The sequence below is a fragment of the Lissotriton vulgaris genome, chromosome 2_1 (genome assembly GCF_964263255.1).
Source record: "Lissotriton vulgaris chromosome 2_1, aLisVul1.2, whole genome shotgun sequence".
NCBI lineage: Eukaryota > Metazoa > Chordata > Amphibia > Caudata > Salamandridae > Lissotriton > Lissotriton vulgaris.
The window spans coordinates 134,744,742-134,764,623 of NC_141687.1; positions in this window are offsets into that span (position 1 = coordinate 134,744,742).

Genomic DNA, 19,882 nt, shown 5'->3' on the forward strand with positions numbered 1-19,882 from the left:
CAAACTCCCATTTCTCACTATATCGCTCTAAATCCTTCAATCCTACAACTAAGTTGTATAAGACTTGGTGTAAATAGAACATCAAAATGCAAGAATCGAAAGAAGAAGCAGCTTTTCTTAATTAGTTACGGAGTGCTTGAACTTTCTTACATTTTCGTTAGTGGCAACTGGGTTATTTGAGTCCCTATGTATGTAAACCACCTTGGAGCGCCTATTTCTGTAAACATCATTGGAATTACACCTTTTTATATATGGGCCTGATAATCATTGGAGTAAAATAATAGTGGTATACTTCAGTGTTTCCTAAACCGTGGGTTGTAAGCCAAATGTCCAAGCAATAAATAAAGATGCCTTTAAAGGTGCGTTTTAATTCCGTATTTATCTTGTCACATTTGCCACATTTGCTGAACCCCATACTGGAGGTCAAATGTCAGGCCATGTATTCTGACAAATTGCTGCTTATTTAACATGGGGATCGGTGGTTACAAACTCCTCTCACTTTGAAGTCAGAGAAAGAAAAGTAAAGTGAAGTATGTGACAGTCTTGATGGGGGATAGAGTTTGAAAGGAAAGCTGTAGGATAAAAAATATTTGTAACACACATCAAAATGTAAATACTTATAAATGAACAGCACATAGTCAGCAGTGGGGAACGCAACAATGATTACATTTTTCAGGTAATTCTGAAGCGTGATAGAAACAAACATTTTAAAAGGATAGAAACAAATCAAGACACTTTACTTGGTGATACACAAATGATAAATATTCACAGAAAATCGATTTCCACACATTATCATTTGTGTGCAATATAAATATATCAGTAAAACTGTTTGTCTGTGGAAATATAGTAGCTATGTAAATGAAAAATGTGCTGTTCATCACACAATGCTTTAGTTATATAAAAACGATCACCTGCCTCATGTCCATTAAAGTTAAGTGGGTCGCAAATCTGTCGTTCTAAAAATTGGGTTATTGTTCTAAATTGTTTGGGAAGCACTGGTATAGTTAAGGAAATGTCTAGCTCCTGGGCTGAAAATACATAATTTGTAGCATAGGTGGCAGTGGGAAAGAGTGCCTGTTTGGATGGGTTCCCAAGGTGATAAACAGTAGATTTCTACTAAAGTGTCAGGTTTTTAGGTTTTTATACCAATTTATAATTACATTAACTGCACATTATTGACCTCAAACACACGGTTGAGATAAGTAGACATGGAGTCAATGATAATAAATGTATTCTACCTAATATATACTTTCCCTGATAATACATTGGTGGTCAATACTCCAGAGTAAAACAGACGACTACCTTCCTCTACAAAACTATTTAAGGTTGTTTTGCTCATGACGTCAGGTTCCCATTCATCTGACACTGGGTGCTCTGAAGTGCTTCAGTTTATTTTCAATTGTCTTGTGATATCTGTGTGTCAGCTTCCAGCCTCCTGGAGTGTAGTAAGTGAGATTTCTAGGGCGGGATGATTTTATAGTTCTATTTAGTTGAATGATTGAGTGAAAGTCTGTTCTACTGGTGAATTTTATGTTATCCGGATTTATAAAGCACATGGCTGCCCCAGCAACATGGCGTCCCAGCACTATAGCTAGCGGAAGCGGAGAGGACAAGTGAGCTAGTGACTGGAGAATAGCCACGTCTTGATCATTTTCCTAAATGCTACTATGTGAATTGCTCCCGGAGCCACCCCGATTCTGTGCTTTTTTTCCCTTTAATATCTCCCTCTCCCTCCTAACAGAAAACATTTATTTCTATTATTATGGGAGCTGTAGTCAAAGGGTGTTGAAGGCAGCTGGGTGATTAACTCATGCACGTAATAGGGGGTGGAGCACATTCATTTAAATCTCGTAACCGACTGACGGGAGTTAAACAACTGTTCCTGGTGCGCATAGCGCAGTGAGAGTAATGGCATGAACAGCGAGAGCAGGTACGGGTAAACAAAGAGGTTCAGTGATGCAGTAGTAAGCTAACTCGGTCAGAGTAAAAAAGTAATAAGAATGTGAATAAGTAATGGGAGTTGAGCAAATGTAGAAAACGGAAGTTTTTTTTGAAAGCGGCATTGGGGAAATAACCGGATATGTGAACATTGAACGAATTCGACCTAAGGCGAACGTTGAGAAAATGCTTAACCAATGTTTCATCGAGCAAAGGAGTCAGTTGTGAGAGGTAGAATGAAAGGGATTTCATTTGGGGTATGAAATATGTTGGATGTTTTTAGAACAGAGAATTGTAGCACAGAGGGTTCACTTTGAGAGTCTGACTTTTGCACTTTTGTGCACATGATAAATTCATTGCTTTTGAAAAATGTATTGAGCATGCATAAATCTGAGTGTAAGGCTAATTGACATTTTGTAACTATTGTTTCGCAGTTTCCCCTGACGAAGGGCAAATGTCTTGCCCGAAATGCATTGGGTCTGAATAAAGAACTGCTTCTCGGAACTACTATTTGCTTTTTATTATCGTTTTCCGGAAAAGAGGCTTGGACGGGCACACGTGAAAATGAGAAGTCTGATAAAAACGCAATTTGCGCAAGATGTGGTCTTGGAATGAGACGAACAAGAATGAAAATGAATGAAAAAAAGAAAAATGTTGTTTAAAATTGAAATAAGCGGTTTCACATTAACATACCTTAAAGTGGTATATGGACATGGGACTAGTACCCCACATAGCAGTGCAGCTGGGAGTGGAGCGTGATTGTAGCGCTCCCTATAACATGTTGATATTATGTTGCATTGAGGGCGATGCACAATTCCAGTTTTGCACGCAACTTTTTTGAAGCGAAAAAATGGATTATAATGGGACTAATATGGTGTGCAGACCATCCTCATTCATGTTTAAATTTAAATTCGCCCCACGTTGGTTATTGCACCCAATCGAATAATGATGAAATAGGACAACGTCTGAAACATCTAAGTATCCACATATTGAGAACATCAAGTTCCTAGCAGCATAAGCGGATATACTGTGATTCTAACTAGCGTTAGACATGTGTTTATTTAAAGTTCATAAAATTGTTGCACTCGATTCATATGTTTTGTTCGTATGGGATGTAAGTCACAAGAGTATTATGGGAGCTGTAGTCAAAGGGTGTTGAAGGCAGCTGGGTGATTAACTCATGCACGTAATAGGGGGTGGAGCACATTCATTTAAATCTCGTAACCGACTGACGGGAGTTAAACAACTGTTCCTGGTGCGCATAGCGCAGTGAGAGTAATGGCATGAACAGCGAGAGCAGGTACGGGTAAACAAAGAGGTTCAGTGATGCAGTAGTAAGCTAACTCGGTCAGAGTAAAAAAGTAATAAGAATGTGAATAAGTAATGGGAGTTGAGCAAATGTAGAAAACGGAAGTTTTTTTTGAAAGCGGCATTGGGGAAATAACCGGATATGTGAACATTGAACGAATTCGACCTAAGGCGAACGTTGAGAAAATGCTTAACCAATGTTTCATCGAGCAAAGGAGTCAGTTGTGAGAGGTAGAATGAAAGGGATTTCATTTGGGGTATGAAATATGTTGGATGTTTTTAGAACAGAGAATTGTAGCACAGAGGGTTCACTTTGAGAGTCTGACTTTTGCACTTTTGTGCACATGATAAATTCATTGCTTTTGAAAAATGTATTGAGCATGCATAAATCTGAGTGTAAGGCTAATTGACATTTTGTAACTATTGTTTCGCAGTTTCCCCTGACGAAGGGCAAATGTCTTGCCCGAAATGCATTGGGTCTGAATAAAGAACTGCTTCTCGGAACTACTATTTGCTTTTTATTATCGTTTTCCGGAAAAGAGGCTTGGACGGGCACACGTGAAAATGAGAAGTCTGATAAAAACGCAATTTGCGCAAGATGTGGTCTTGGAATGAGACGAACAAGAATGAAAATGAATGAAAAAAAGAAAAATGTTGTTTAAAATTGAAATAAGCGGTTTCACATTAACATACCTTAAAGTGGTATATGGACATGGGACTAGTACCCCACATAGCAGTGCAGCTGGGAGTGGAGCGTGATTGTAGCGCTCCCTATAACATGTTGATATTATGTTGCATTGAGGGCGATGCACAATTCCAGTTTTGCACGCAACTTTTTTGAAGCGAAAAAATGGATTATAATGGGACTAATATGGTGTGCAGACCATCCTCATTCATGTTTAAATTTAAATTCGCCCCACGTTGGTTATTGCACCCAATCGAATAATGATGAAATAGGACAACGTCTGAAACATCTAAGTATCCACATATTGAGAACATCAAGTTCCTAGCAGCATAAGCGGATATACTGTGATTCTAACTAGCGTTAGACATGTGTTTATTTAAAGTTCATAAAATTGTTGCACTCGATTCATATGTTTTATTCGTATGGGATGTAAGTCACAAGAGTATTATGGGAGCTGTAGTCAAAGGGTGTTGAAGGCAGCTGGGTGATTAACTCATGCACGTAATAGGGGGTGGAGCACATTCATTTAAATCTCGTAACCGACTGACGGGAGTTAAACAACTGTTCCTGGTGCGCATAGCGCAGTGAGAGTAATGGCATGAACAGCGAGAGCAGGTACGGGTAAACAAAGAGGTTCAGTGATGCATTAGTAAGCTAACTCGGTCAGAGTAAAAAAGTAATAAGAATGTGAATAAGTAATGGGAGTTGAGCAAATGTAGAAAAGGGAAGTTTTTTTGAAAGCGGCATTGGGGAAATAACCGGATATGTGAACATTGAACGAACTCGACCTAAGGCGAACGTTGAGAAAATGCTTAACCAATGTTTCATCGAGCAAAGGAGTCAGTTGTGAGAGGTAGAATGAAAGGGATTTCATTTGGGGTATGAAATATGTTGGATGTTTTTAGAAGAGAGAATTGTAGCACAGAGGGTTCACTTTGAGAGTCTGACTTTTGCACTTTTGTGCACATGATAAATTCATTGCTTTTGAAAAATGTATTGAGCATGCATAAATCTGAGTGTAAGGCTAATTCACATTTTGTAACTATTGTTTCGCAGTTTCCCCTGACGAAGGGCAAATGTCTTGCCCGAAATGCATTGGGTCTGAATAAAGAACTGCTTCTCGGAACTACTATTTGCTTTTTATTATCGTTTTCCGGAAAAGAGGCTTGGACGGGCACACGTGAAAATGAGAAGTCTGATAAAAACGCAATTTGCGCAAGATGTGGTCTTGGAATGAGACGAACAAGAATGAAAATGAATGAAAAAAAGAAAAATGTTGTTTAAAATTGAAATAAGCGGTTTCACATTAACATACCTTAAAGTGGTATATGGACATGGGACTAGTACCCCACATAGCAGTGCAGCTGGGAGTGGAGCGTGATTGTAGCGCTCCCTATAACATGTTGATATTATGTTGCATTGAGGGCGATGCACAATTCCAGTTTTGCACGCAACTTTTTTGAAGCGAAAAAATGGATTATAATGGGACTAATATGGTGTGCAGACCATCCTCATTCATGTTTAAATTTAAATTCGCCCCACGTTGGTTATTGCACCCAATCGAATAATGATGAAATAGGACAACGTTTGAAACATCTAAGTATCCACATATTGAGAACATCAAGTTCCTAGCAGCATAAGCGGATATACTGTGATTCTAACTAGCGTTAGACATGTGTTTATTTAAAGTTCATAAAATTGTTGCACTCGATTCATATGTTTTGTTCGTATGGGATGTAAGTCACAAGAGTATTATGGGAGCTGTAGTCAAAGGGTGTTGAAGGCAGCTGGGTGATTAACTCATGCACGTAATAGGGGGTGGAGCACATTCATTTAAATCTCGTAACCGACTGACGGGAGTTAAACAACTGTTCCTGGTGCGCATAGCGCAGTGAGAGTAATGGCATGAACAGCGAGAGCAGGTACGGGTAAACAAAGAGGTTCAGTGATGCAGTAGTAAGCTAACTCGGTCAGAGTAAAAAAGTAATAAGAATGTGAATAAGTAATGGGAGTTGAGCAAATGTAGAAAACGGAAGTTTTTTTGAAAGCGGCATTGGGGAAATAACCGGATATGTGAACATTGAACGAACTCGACCTAAGGCGAACGTTGAGAAAATGCTTAACCAATGTTTCATCGAGCAAAGGAGTCAGTTGTGAGAGGTAGAATGAAAGGGATTTCATTTGGGGTATGAAATATGTTGGATGTTTTTAGAAGAGAGAATTGTAGCACAGAGGGTTCACTTTGAGAGTCTGACTTTTGCACTTTTGTGCACATGATAAATTCATTGCTTTTGAAAAATGTATTGAGCATGCATAAATCTGAGTGTAAGGCTAATTGACATTTTGTAACTATTGTTTCGCAGTTTCCCCTGACGAAGGGCAAATGTCTTGCCCGAAATGCATTGGGTCTGAATAAAGAACTGCTTCTCGGAACTACTATTTGCTTTTTATTATCGTTTTCCGGAAAAGAGGCTTGGACGGGCACACGTGAAAATGAGAAGTCTGATAAAAACGCAATTTGCGCAAGATGTGGTCTTGGAATAAGACGAACAAGAATGAAAATGAATGAAAAAAAGAAAAATGTTGTTTAAAATTGAAATAAGCGGTTTCACATTAACATACCTTAAAGTGGTATATGGACATGGGACTAGTACCCCACATAGCAGTGCAGCTGGGAGTGGAGCGTGATTGTAGCGCTCCCTATAACATGTTAAAAGTTCTCTTGTGGCATGTAAATATGATTTTCAATAACAAACTGGTGTTTTATGTAAACTCTGCCTGAGGAAAATGGCCTGAAGAGCCACATAGTTTCAATTAATATGAGAATGAGATGCAGAGCAACTCTGTCTCCTCCAATGTAACAATGCATCTAGCCAAACAAACCGCAGTGGATGCAGACTGGAGTGAGTATAGAATGTTTTGTATAGTATACTCAGGGTCACTTAGCATTTGGCAGGTGACCTGCCAGGTTAGTGTGGTCCCTGCAATGGGATCCTCTGCAGAGAAATACCTGCCATATTTAGAGATCGTCATTTGCTTGGCAAAGATCAGAAGATCTCATCTCATAAGTAGACTAAGCAGTCTGATGTGAACACTCACTTTTTATCTTCAGCATGCTGTGCTAATCTCTTGGCTCTAGCTCATTAGCCAGAACTTCTGGCAACTTGAGGAGCTAAACCCTCTCTCCGGTGCAGCAATACAATGCTCTCCCAGGGGGAACATCCTTTTCAAAGCAACTTTTACGACGCATTCCTTTACATCGCAGGTTTTACAACGCATGTCATTCAACGCATTGCGCTGCGGGGCGCTCTAGGATAGGGAATAGATTTAATTTACTATCCAGCACCTTCCCTACTACCCACGGGGACTGGAGTTGGAATAGTAAATTAAATTATTCACTATCCAGCACCCCTCAACACTATGCGTTGTAACAGCATGCGTTGTAAAACTTGCGATGTAAAGGCATGCGTAGTAAAAGCATGCGTTGTAATGTCATACAACCCTCTCCCAGCACCAGTGCCCGTCAACAAATCTGTTTCTGAACTTCTTGGCCCTGAGGCTAGCTCATATGCCTAGCAAACAAACCTCAGGTGAGTATAAGCCCGCAAACTATTGCAAGTTTTCAATTTGCTATGACACTTCCCTCCAGAAGGTTTGAATGTTGGCACAGGACTAAACCATGCGCTAATTATCCGAGTCTGTGAGGCCACATCTGGGGCATCCTAAACTCCTTCCTCAATTGATAAGATTCAGATTCCTAGGGGTCAACTAGGTCACATGCGGGTAATTGAATTTAGTGTAACTCCCATTTCAACACGTTACGTGTAGAAAAGTATGATACATATAGGAAGAATATTGTGCAACAACAAATTATTTCAAAGATAAACACTGATTTTACTGACTCTACGCATGCTTAACCAATGATTTAGAGGAATACCCACATTAGTGAACATCACCATATCTAAGAATGCCAGGTACTTGTGCATGTACAAATCAAAAACGGTGCTCACGTATCAATGTATCGCTAACAAGGTTATTCGTTCTACATTTTCACAATGCATAGGACTTTGCTGCGTGATGTAGCATTTGAAGCGTACTTTTTAGATCAGACAATTTAAGGAAAGATTATGGAACACTTTGGGTAGAATGAAGGCTCCTTTGTAATACACTTGAAGATAATCTGTGGGACACAAAAGATCCAATTAGGAAAAGGTGAGTAATTATGATGTGTTCACCATGCATTCTGTACATGGCTGCAGAAAATCAAATATGGCATTGTTCAATAGATTTTAAGACTACTTTTAGAACAACATTCAGATGGAATCGGTGCTGGTTACAGTACAAGGTAAGCCTAGATAGCCACCTAAGGTAAAGTCCTTAGGGGTTGTCCTTCACCCCTAAAATGCACAACCTTTGCCCCAATGTCATGGAGCACCTGGGGAGGGGATCATGGTGCATCTTTATTCAGGGCTATAAAAATCTTTGCAACAAATCTGGATGAAACCCATACCCTTTGGGCATCTCATTTTCCTTTCATTTTTTTTCATAGGGCCCTGCTGTGACGACATAAAGCTAAACTTTTTTGGAAGACTGGAACCTCAATGTAACACAAACAGCTCTTCTGTTTCATTCTTTATCCAAAAACGTGCCTCTTGAAACAGAACGGGTAATTTATAGGTGCTGTTGTGGTGAAGTTGTAAAACGTGTTAATGAGTTGCAATATATAGGAAACTGAGAATTATTTCCCTGCAGGCCAAACAAAATTAATTTTAAAAATTAATGTGAAGCACTAATGCAGCAAGTGCCGCCATTAAATTATAAGCTTGCGACATGCACAATGCCGCGATTTAGCCACTGAATGTGTTATCCAGGAGTGCTTTGTTGTTTATTATGGTGTGAAAAGCTGCTGTCCTCCAGATAGGCCAGTTCATTAACTAATTGGATCCCTGCCACGCACTTATTTCTTGCCTAGGAAGCGCAGCCCTGAAACACGATAGCAGGCAGGGAACTGTGGATAGAAGCGATGTATTCTACTTTCTGTTTTGTCGAATTAACTGTTGTTAATACACCACACTGGGGGAACTGGGGATGTGGTATTGCAACAGTTTGCACGTCCAGTGTGCATACTCCACAATCATGCTATAGTGGAAAGACCACAAACATGCTCTTTCAGCAGCAGTGTAGGTAGAACTTTGGCCGCCCATGGCGGTCCCTGCGTTTGCGGCCGCTTGTAAGAGAGAGGGGGAGGGTGCTGGCGATTCCTGCGTTTGCCGCCTGGCGTGGTGGCAGCAGGTAAGAGTGGGGGTGAGGCCGCCACCCCCAAAACTCGTACTGCCCCTCTCTTGCAACGCCACTCTCTTCCAGTGCCCCGTTTATGTTCATTTTACCAATAAGCAAGACAATTCTTCCTATCTATCGGGTGGATATGATGCCACTGCCAAATTTCACAGAAAGCCAGAGGAGTGCCACCAAGGGCCATATGTATGAAACTGTGGTTTTGCAATTCGCAAATAGCAATTTTTAGAGAATCGCTGTTTGAGAATTGCAAAACGCTATATATTCCTTAATTGCGAATCGCACATTGCAATTCGCAATTAAGGAATATCTCCACATTCATTCCTATTGGCATAAAGGCCCATAGGAATGAATGGAAAGACATTCTTAATTTGCGATTCTCAATTAACGAATCGCAAACTGAGAATGCAATTTCAAGAGTGCCTGAGTGTCAAAAGGACACCCTGTTGCACCCCTGAAATATGTACATGTGTGCAAATGTGGCCCACATACATGCCCTAAGGGCATGTATGTACGCCACATGGCACTTTGAAAAATGCAAAAAAGTGCATTTTTTAAAGAAATCGCAAATTACCACCAACTTGAAGTTGGCGGTAATTTGCGATTCCTTAAGGCCAAATTGCACTTTTTCTGAGCTTCTTACATTGCATTTAAGGCAAGCAATTCGCGAATTTTTAAATGCAATCACAATATAAGGAATCGCAAATTTTGTGATTCCTTATTTTGCGAGGCAGTTTTGCTTTCATACATACCACTGAGCCAAATTGCGATTGCAAACGCCGAAATTCTGCGAATTTCGTCATTTGCGATCGTAATTTGGATTGATACATATGGCCCCATATCACTTCAGTCACTGACAGTCTAATTCCTTCATGACCCTGTCATAAAGAAGGGAATATTCAAGATGGCTCCCTTTTTTGTGTTTATAGGGAAGCAATGCATTCACAACTCTCCCAAAAGGCACCTCTTTTTGAAAATGGGCACATTTCTCTAGAAATGTTGTTTTTTAATGTGATGGAATAACACCTTCCCTGAATCTAGCTTTAGAGAAGTAGATATCATTAACCAGCTTTCCAAAACTATAATTATTGTGAACATAGAAATTGGCATTACTGTTGAACAATGTGGCATGATGAGATAGGTTTAAAGGTATTGTCTCATGAACCTAAGATTTTAAATCAATTCTAATGGGAATCTTCACTTAGGCATAACCCTGAGGGGTTCCGCCTGTCAATTAACCTTTTATCACTGCCTCACCACTTGAGAATAGACAATGTTTAGTGGCACCAGCGCAATAAGGAGACTCCTAGCTGGTGGCACTCAAAACACTGCTCAGATCTGACTGTTGCTTGTACATGAAATGCCTTGAAAACACAAGAGACAAGAAGCATTTGGAAAAACAGAAACAGTACGTATAATTAAACAATATTTCCGGGAGCACAGTTACAGGGGTAGGGTCTGAGGGCTATCTCAATTTCTAATTGGTCTAATGCAGACTTTTGTACAGTTTGTTGAATCTAATAAAGTGTTTCCAGCAATCCTTTTTTTGGTAGCGAATGTGAACCTCTGTTTGCGAAGCCATAAATTACCGTATTGGATGGCGAATCCCACTGGGCCTTGACCTTGTGTGGACACAATGAGGTCAGTGGGTAACGTATCCAGATGTTCAGCATGGGGAGAGTGTGATCACTGCGTGTACTGTGTGTGCTGTGTCTTGATTGACTAAGTCTACTTACATACACACAGCATCTGACTTCATGGCCATGTGCGCTTTATTGGGGCTAATCTCCCTGGACCATTATGGTGTCACTGCGCCTACATGTGGATATAACTGGGATTTCCTGTTTGCACATTTATATGCTGGCAAAGTGCTACTCCACCTGTGATCTTTCAATCAGTAACCTCGGGTCTGAGACTCAGGGCCTCCCTAACCATGTATTACTGAGTTGGGTTGATTTGGAGTTCACAACAGGCAAATTTATCAATAAAGATGCAATTTTGTTTTTATACATGAATGCATCGTTATTCATATTGACATCGACTTTCTCAATATTAAAATAACATTCAGCTGCATCTGTCCTGGCAATATATGTACTTAGTGGAAATATGTTTGTCTATGGTGCTTGGCAAGAACACATTTCATTAGTTAATCTTTTGTTTCAATTATTCTCATCCTTACAATGGACAACCATATTCAGTATGCATGTTTCAGTCTTTGAAGCCTGCTTAGAAGGTTGGCTTCTGTCACATCAACTACAACAATTGGTTGTAGGGAAAATTAAATATGAAGAGGAGACAGCAAGTGTTAAGGGTGTGCGATTTCAAATAATATGAAGCCATAGACCTGGAAATGGCCACTTTATTTGAATATGCTTCAATTGCTTCTCCATTAAAACCTGAACAAAAATATTATTTTTTGACCAACGCCTCATGATTTGCAGAAAAGTCATAACAAAATAGAAACCTATCTACATACATACAGGTGTTTTTGGTTAGCCTTCTCATCCATTGGTCTCTTCAAGAGCCCGTCACATTTTGCATCCACCTGCTAAACCATACAGCACGGGGCACAGGGTCAGCCCACTTCATACCTTGTCCGTCCTTTACTGTACATTGCCATTACTCCTGATGATATGTGCACAGGTGCCTAAAAAGAGCCACACTTCATTGACATAGCTGATGTGCCTGGGTTGTCACTCCTTTATTCTCACATTTTTGATGATTTGTTCTGTGTTTTGTATATATTTTCACCGAGAAAACATGGCAAGCTTGCCAAAACTAGACATATATGGATTTGCCAATGCTTGTTGTATCATAACTGTCTCTAAACCACCATCACTAGCATGTCAGACCTCTTATTATCCCTCGCTAGTAAATATGAACATGTAAGAGTCATGTCTGATAATGTGATGAGGAGAAGAAATCAGTGTGGTGCAGGGCCGGACTGGCCGTAACGGGCACCGGGAATTTCCCCGGTGGGCTGACAGGGTGGGGGCTGTTTTGGGCCCATGGGGGCCGTTTTTGTTACTGGGCAGTTTTTGCAGCATAGCTGCAATATCGCCCCCTGTAACAAAATCGTCTGAAACCGGCAGTAGCAAACAGCTTGGCTGCACCCCCAAACCCCTGGGGGGGCCAGCCAAGCACTTTGCCAGGGCCGGTTTTACTTCCCAGTCGGGCCTGGTGTGGTGTAATAATAATGCTAAAAAAAATAATGATTTAACACATTCTGCCACAGGCCTAAAACATTGAAGTGCTACAAATGACAATGAACAATTTTTGGGAAGTGTACATGGAATGGAAATTCCAGAGTTCAAATCCCTGACTTGCAGGTTTCAAATAATGTTAGTCTGCAGCATTTACAAGAAGGAAATAGTTTGGTAGGCAGACGTAGAATACTTTATTAACAACAGTGCAGAATGGTTGTATTGTAATGTAATTGTACTTATATAGCACTGACTACCACTGATGAGGAGCCAAAGCTCTTATTGCTGAGTAGTGTTTCTCTTTATTTGTACTCTCCCATGAAGTAACAGCCCTTCCTGTCTATCCTGTAGATGAATCCTCACAAGAACACCAACTCAAAGCTAAGCCCAAGAGGTTTGCTTGTAGGATGTGTAGCTTTCGGGTAGCCATATCCCTGCTTAGATGTAAAATGGCTGAATATGCTACACATCATGTTGCAAGATGTACCATTGCCACATATTCTAGGACCTCATATGGGGTGGTTTTGAGTGTGGGTAAATGTGTTGAAAGTGAATGTGATGTGTGCACGTTTCTGTAAAAAGTACTTGTTCATCTTTTAATTAGTGTTAGATTTTTGGTAAAAGTAGGTATTCTTTAGTTTGCAAGACTACATTCATCTAAATAGACTTCATGCTATTGCTAAAAAAGAATGTGATCTGTAAGATAACATCAGACCTGGAAAGTCATCCATCATATGATGAAGTTATTTTCATATTCAGTGTTTTGAATTGATATCAATATTAACACGTGCACATGCGAATGCAATCAACTGTGTATTATGCTCATTTAGATTGACCATAGCTAACGAGGGCCTGCATTTTAAAGCCTAACATCTGGTTTCCTTCTTGTTTCATATCACGTCTTTTTTCATTCCAACGTATCTCGTAATGTTGCAGATAACTGTAAGTTTGAACGACCTTTGAGAAGCTTTATTATCTAGGAGGTTTAGAAACAAAGGGCCTGATGTACGACCATTGAAAATTGCGACTTGCAAATTGTGCCAAATTGCAATTCGCAATTTGCGCGTCACAATTTACATTGTACAACAGTGTCTGAGACACAGTTTGCCACTCTCAATAGGGTTGCAAATTGCATGCCTCATGCATATTAATGAGGCTGTTGTAATTTGCGACCCCTTTGAGAATGGCTGGCACTCCCACGGATGGTGGCCTGCTAAGGTCAGCAGACCTTCATGTCTGGAACTGCTTTTAAATAAAGAAGTTTTTTTAAAATGCATCCTGTTTTCCTTAAAGGAAAACTGTATGCATTTAGTTTTATTTTTTACGGGAGGTAGTGGTCCCTGAGACCACTGCCTGCTCTGAAAAAAATCTTGCGCACCCATTCACAAAGTGGAAGGGGTCCCCTGGGGACTCCTTCCCGTTTGCGAATGGTTTACCACCCTCTTTAAGAGGGTGGTAAACTGCAAGTGTTTTGTGACTGCAATTGCGGTTGCAAAACCTTCTTATATCGGTGTTGGACTCGCTATTAGGACGGGACGCCCTTGGAACGCCCTTCCTAATAGCAGGTCGCTAACCCTATTTAATTAGTGATTCGCAAAATAGGTTAGTATATGGGCCACAGGTTTTTTATGTGCGCAAACGGGTCTAAAACTCATTTGCGCACGCAAAACACTGTCTAACATCTCACCCAAAATGGGTTTAGATTATCGCTGTGTTTCTAATTTGAACATTTTATGGTAACTGTCTTTGGTGTATCAAATGTTAGAATTGTGTGATTTAGGCTAGTGCAATGAAGATGACAACTCTGAACCTTTCAGACCTTTACCAGACAAATTGCATACATGCTTTTGTCCACTTCAAGACAACTAAGAGCACCGTAGGTGCTCTCTAGAAGGGAGGACTGCTTTGCTTAACTATTCCTTTGAGACAAGTCAATATTTAATACATTGTTTGGGGGGTAAAGACTGCAGACCCTCCCCACAATATATAGCTTGCTCCCTCATGGCATCTTCCTCTGTGCTGATGAGGGAAAACACCTGTGATGATTTAGTATTACCTTGAGTATTACCTCAAGCAAGTATCATTGCTGGTGTCACACTCTGTATGCAGATGAATGGCAGAAGATGAAGTGGACAGCAAAGAAAAGGCATGTATCCCGTAGACTTGCCTGCAGAAATGAACTTCACTTTCTATTTATGTGTGTTGCGTACTGCTGAAAGATGAAAAACAGTACTCATCAGATGACCTGCTTCTCTTTGGAAATCATTATTCATTTTCCTCTTAATTATACAAATTTTCTTTTACTTTATTCATAAATAAAACAACCCTGTCCTACCTAGAAGCCATGTTTCAGCAATCCTTCCCTTTAGCTCCAAGTCAGAACTCAACTTTTACTGCTCTCATTACACTGAACATTTTGCAGGACTTTGAAACAACTATGATACAGTACTAATGTTGTGAGAATTAATATTCCCCAGGGCTCTCAATGTTTTTTTCTGGAGTTTATGTTAGGTGGTGGCTTGACTGGATGCTAACATAGTAGACTTTATTAGAGTCCTGTTGCAGCTGTGAGAGCAGGCATTACTGTCATGTACCACAGTTTACCTCTTAGATCATAGCTCGCAGTCGTGTGATTAAGGCACCCACTGAATGCCTTCAAGCAGCAAAGGCTGCTTTCTCAAACAACCCGATCTGGTGCTTCAAGAGTCTAATGCAGAATTACAATCATTGAACTCAACAGACACGAGGTCCCACATGCACAAAAGAGGTTGGTTGCAGTGTTATTAGGTCTCGCCTTTACCATTCCGCAGGAATGGGAAATGGGGAGAATTCAAGTCGGCTATTTTCTCTTCAAACCAAAGGGCTTTCAGCCGCGGTTTTCTTGCAGTTCATGTGAATCACGTGATCAAACATGCACGAGCATTCACGTCCAGGGCTTCTCCTCCCCTAGCAGCACTCCTCCCACACCAGCAACTCTCCCCTCCCACACCAGCACCTCCCCTCTCTCTCTCCGCAAACACAGCCTTGCCCGAGCAGCACTCCTCCCACACCAGCAACTCTCCCCTCCCACACCAGCACCTCCCCCCTCTCTCTCCGCAAACACAGCCTTGCCCTGGCAGCACTCCTCCCACACCGGCAACTCCCCCCTCCCACACCAGCACCTCCCCCCTCCCACACCAGCACCTCCCCTCTCTCTCCACGCAATCACAGCCTTTCCCTAGCAGCACTCCTCCCCCCTCCCACACCAGCACCTCCCCTCTCTCTCCACGCAATCACAGCCTTTCCCTAGCAGCACTCCTCCCACACCAGCACCTCCCCCCTCCCACACCAGCACCTCCCCTCTCTCTCCACGCAATCACAGCCTTTCCCTAGCAGCACTCCTCCCCCCTCCCACACCAGCACCTCCCCTCTCTCTCCACGCAATCACAGCCTTGCCGTCTGGTTATTTTATTCCTCTTCTTTCATTCAGCCATGATCTCACTCCTCCTACAACACCCCGCCTATCCATGCTGCTCTCCTCCACCTCCACTTATTTTACTTCTCACCCCCAGGAGCCTTGCTCTTCTTCCTCTTGCCAGGCTCTTCTGACGTATCTGCCTCATCCTTGTCCTCTAGTTCCAACTCTACATTAAGGTGCGGAGGTTCTTCAAGCAGCGATTGATGCTGTTTCACTGCCGCCATGTTCAAGAGAGAGAGCCTAGGTCTGACCGGAACACTGTGGATCCTAAAACAACTCTGATTCAGGGGACCCGGATTTCCGCTCTAACATCACTCTATGATTCAGCCATCACCAGTCAAAGGGGATGCCGGGACAGCTGCACACAACATTACGGAGCGCTCATCTGTAAACATAGAAAACGGACTTCACCACTTTTTTTCCACCGAGGGCTCCTTATAGAAACACGTTGAAAATACCCAATTAAAAACAAATGACATCATATTTTTTACTGCAGCTCGTGAGAACCCATTTCAAAATGAGCTTTAAGTTTTCTCGAGCAGCTGAGCTATACTATTTTCGATATGACAAACACATTGGAATATAGAGGCAAAATAGCTCAGATCGTAATAACCATGCACGTATTCTGACGCTTTTAGCTAGTTAGGAATACATTTTCACAAACACTTGTTTTAAGGGGCGTTTAGAGCCAACGAAATAGTTAAAGTATATTGTTGTTGTTCTTTCTAGCTACGCCTCCACACTCACCAACCGACCCCCACTGCGCCTTGGATCCCAGCTGCAAAACTTTTTATGGCGTTCAGCCGCTGGCTGCATGATTTCTTCAGTCTAAGTGGAGTCACTTCAGATTGCAGTACGGATTATCAAACCATGTACTCATTTATTTTAATTATATATTTACTTAGACACTTAAGGTAAACAAATATGCCTGGGCGTCATGAGCTTCGAAAACGGCAAACTGAAATCGAATTTTAGAACCAAAAGCTCAATTTAGCACTCTAATCTTACTTTTACGAGCAAAATGTTTCCACTTCAACACTTTATCTAAAGTCCTGGTCATCAGATTCATTGCCCGCTCCCATCACTAGATATTTTAAGCCACTTGGGCTCTATGCCATACTAATTGTTTGCAAGACATGAACACACTCGTATAGCGAGTTCGCCATTCCTCCACGCTCACTCCCAGCCCCCCTTTGCGTATTCACCCCGACCGGCTGTGCATGCCTACTGGCTTTGTCACCATTCCTCCACGCTCACTCCCGCAACCCCCCCTTAAGTGTTTACCCCGACCGGCAATGCATGCCTACTGGCTTTGCCACCATTCCTCCACGCTCACTCCGGCCCCCCCTTGCGGGTTCACCCCGACCGGCCGTGCATGCCTACTGGCTTTGTCACCATTCCTCCACGCTCACCCCCCCCCTTGCGTATTCACCCCGACCGTGTCACCATTCCTCCACGCTCCCACCCGCCCCCCCCCCTTGTGCGTTCACCCCGACCGGCCGTGCATGCCTATTGGCTTTGTCACCATTCCTCTATGCTCACTCCCACCCCTCCCTTGCGCGTTCACCCCGACCGGCCGTGCATGCCTACTGGCTTTGTCACCATTCCTCCACGCTCACTCCCGCAACCCCCCCTTAAGTGTTTACCCCGACCGGCCATGCATGCCTACTGTCTTTGTCACCATTACTCCTCCCCCTCTTCAGCCAGCTTCCCCCAGGCCGTAGCAGCACTCCTCCTTAGAACAGTCCTAGCATATCACCGGCATGTGAGGCAGGCTTGGCGCCAGCCGGTTAAACTGAGCATCGGATAATGAGGTGCCCTTTGCAGCCATTCTGCTGCTATCAAACACCCATCCTGCCCTTGTTTGTCGCCATTTCCGCGATGGCAAAGGCCGGTGTGGGCTGTGCCTGTCCAGAACATTCTTGTGTTGCACCCCTTGCCGTTAAAAATTTAAACCGGGTTCGCATTACAAAGCCAAAGAACTCGCCTCACAACTTTTAAAGGTCAAGAATAAACTAACTAGCTTTCAGCCTACCTTCAGGGCCAATGTTAACTTCGAGATAATAAGAAGGCAAATAGTATTTTAAACGCATAAGCTAAACAAATGCATATTTTTGTCCGAAGTTTACATACGAAACTGTTTTCAAAGTGGATTTTTTGTGTCGCTTGGTTTAAACGTGTCACAAAAAATTGCCAGACCTGTAGCAACAAGTTGGCTTTAGGAGAACTACTACTTATATATAATATGTCGACGCCATGTTGTTTTAGTGAATCAAGAGATTCTAGTTGCCGCACCTCTTATGAAATTTTTGCCAACTTTGTATGTACCAGCAAGTTGGCTAGCAATAGGCCCTTAATGCATTTGAGCTTTGTGATAGTTTGTGAAAGGTTGATATTGGAAAGGGGCGACCACTCGGTCCCCCCGAACGTATGGCAGAGTACCTCGATCCCCCCGGGAAGCCATTTTTGGGCGGGAGGCGCGTCTCGGCTGGTATGCCCGAAGCGGCGTAGCCGGGGCGCGCTCGTTCCCGCCCTAGAGTGGGCTGGCCTAGACACTGACGCGGCTGGCCACGCCCTCGGGGCAGGCAGGGGCGGGTTTACGCCCGCCCTGAAGACGGATAAAAAGGGACGCAAGACCGGAAGACATCCTCTTGTTCCTGTGCTCTGAAGCTGCACCTCCTCGCTGCACGTGAGCTCGAGACGGAACGAAGAGCCAATTTTGAGCGTTTTGATCTTTCTTTTTGTCTTCCAGATACTTGGTCGGAAAGATGCCCAAGAAAGGCGCGAAGAGAATGACGACTGAACAGATGGTTCGGGTCCTCATGAAGGAGATGTCCGAACTGAGGAAGCGGGTGGCGGAGCGAGACGGGGAGGGGGGGTCGGGGCGTCCATCGGCTGGAGCAGCTCCTGGAGGGAAAGCCAAGAGGCCAAGAAGGGGACCAGCCGGGGGAGACGTCCCGGTTCCCTGTACCCCGCTCGAGGCGCCAACCCCGGTACCGGTGGAGGGGAATCCGATTCCCGTCGTGGTCACCCCGACATCCACTGAGGATATGCCCCCCGAGCTGGCGGCACAGCTAGCAGCGTGGTTGGGCGACAGTAGCGAGGGCGCCACGGCTGCCGAGGCACAAGCGCTGATGAAACAGTTGCGCGAGAAACGAGATGCAGCCAAGGTGCCCGCGCCGGCTGCAGTGATAGACAAGCCGCAAGTGGCGGTTGCGACCGCAGAAGCAGCGTCCGGTGCAGGTAAGCGGCCATTGCCGATCGCGAGGGATGAGTCAGCACCCTCTCGTAGAGAAAAATTGGGGCAACATGTTCCTTTGGCAATAAAGGAAAAGATTTGGGCGGGGGAGTATGTGAACATTTTCTCCTTGCTTGTTGATCATTATGAGGTGGAGCATGTTAAGGGTCAGAAGGATCTAATGCATCCGAGTGTTTGGCGCGCAAAAATGGCCGCCTTTAAAGTGAATGAGAATATTGGCAATTGGGGCAATGCATGGGGGATTTTTACGTCGATCCTAGGGGAACGTAGGCCCGAATTGCTTTCCGAGTTACCGATCTATCAGTCGCGAATCATGGGGTACTCGACGTCTCACCAGGGTAACCATTGGTTCTGTTATGATAATCTCTTCAGGAAGGCGAAGGAGCATAACAAAAGTTTAACCTGGGACTGTTATGATTCTTTGACATGGGATAAAATGAAAGAGTCGGGAATGTTGAAAATGCCGTTGGTGGGGAGCAATGTTGGCGAGTCCTCCCGCCAATATGCGGGGACGCCCTTTCGGTCAGGTACAAGTACCGACGATTACTCGAGACCTGCCAGCAATACAGGGAAAAGGGGTTTCTGCTTCAATTTCAACAAAGGTAAATGTACTAGGCCCCAGGGATCGTGTAAGTTCAAGCACGAATGTAGTGGTTGCGGGTCGTCCCATCCTGAGTCCTCGTGCAGAGCCAAAACGGGTGAGAATGGGGGGAGAGGAGGCGCCAAACAGGTCTAAT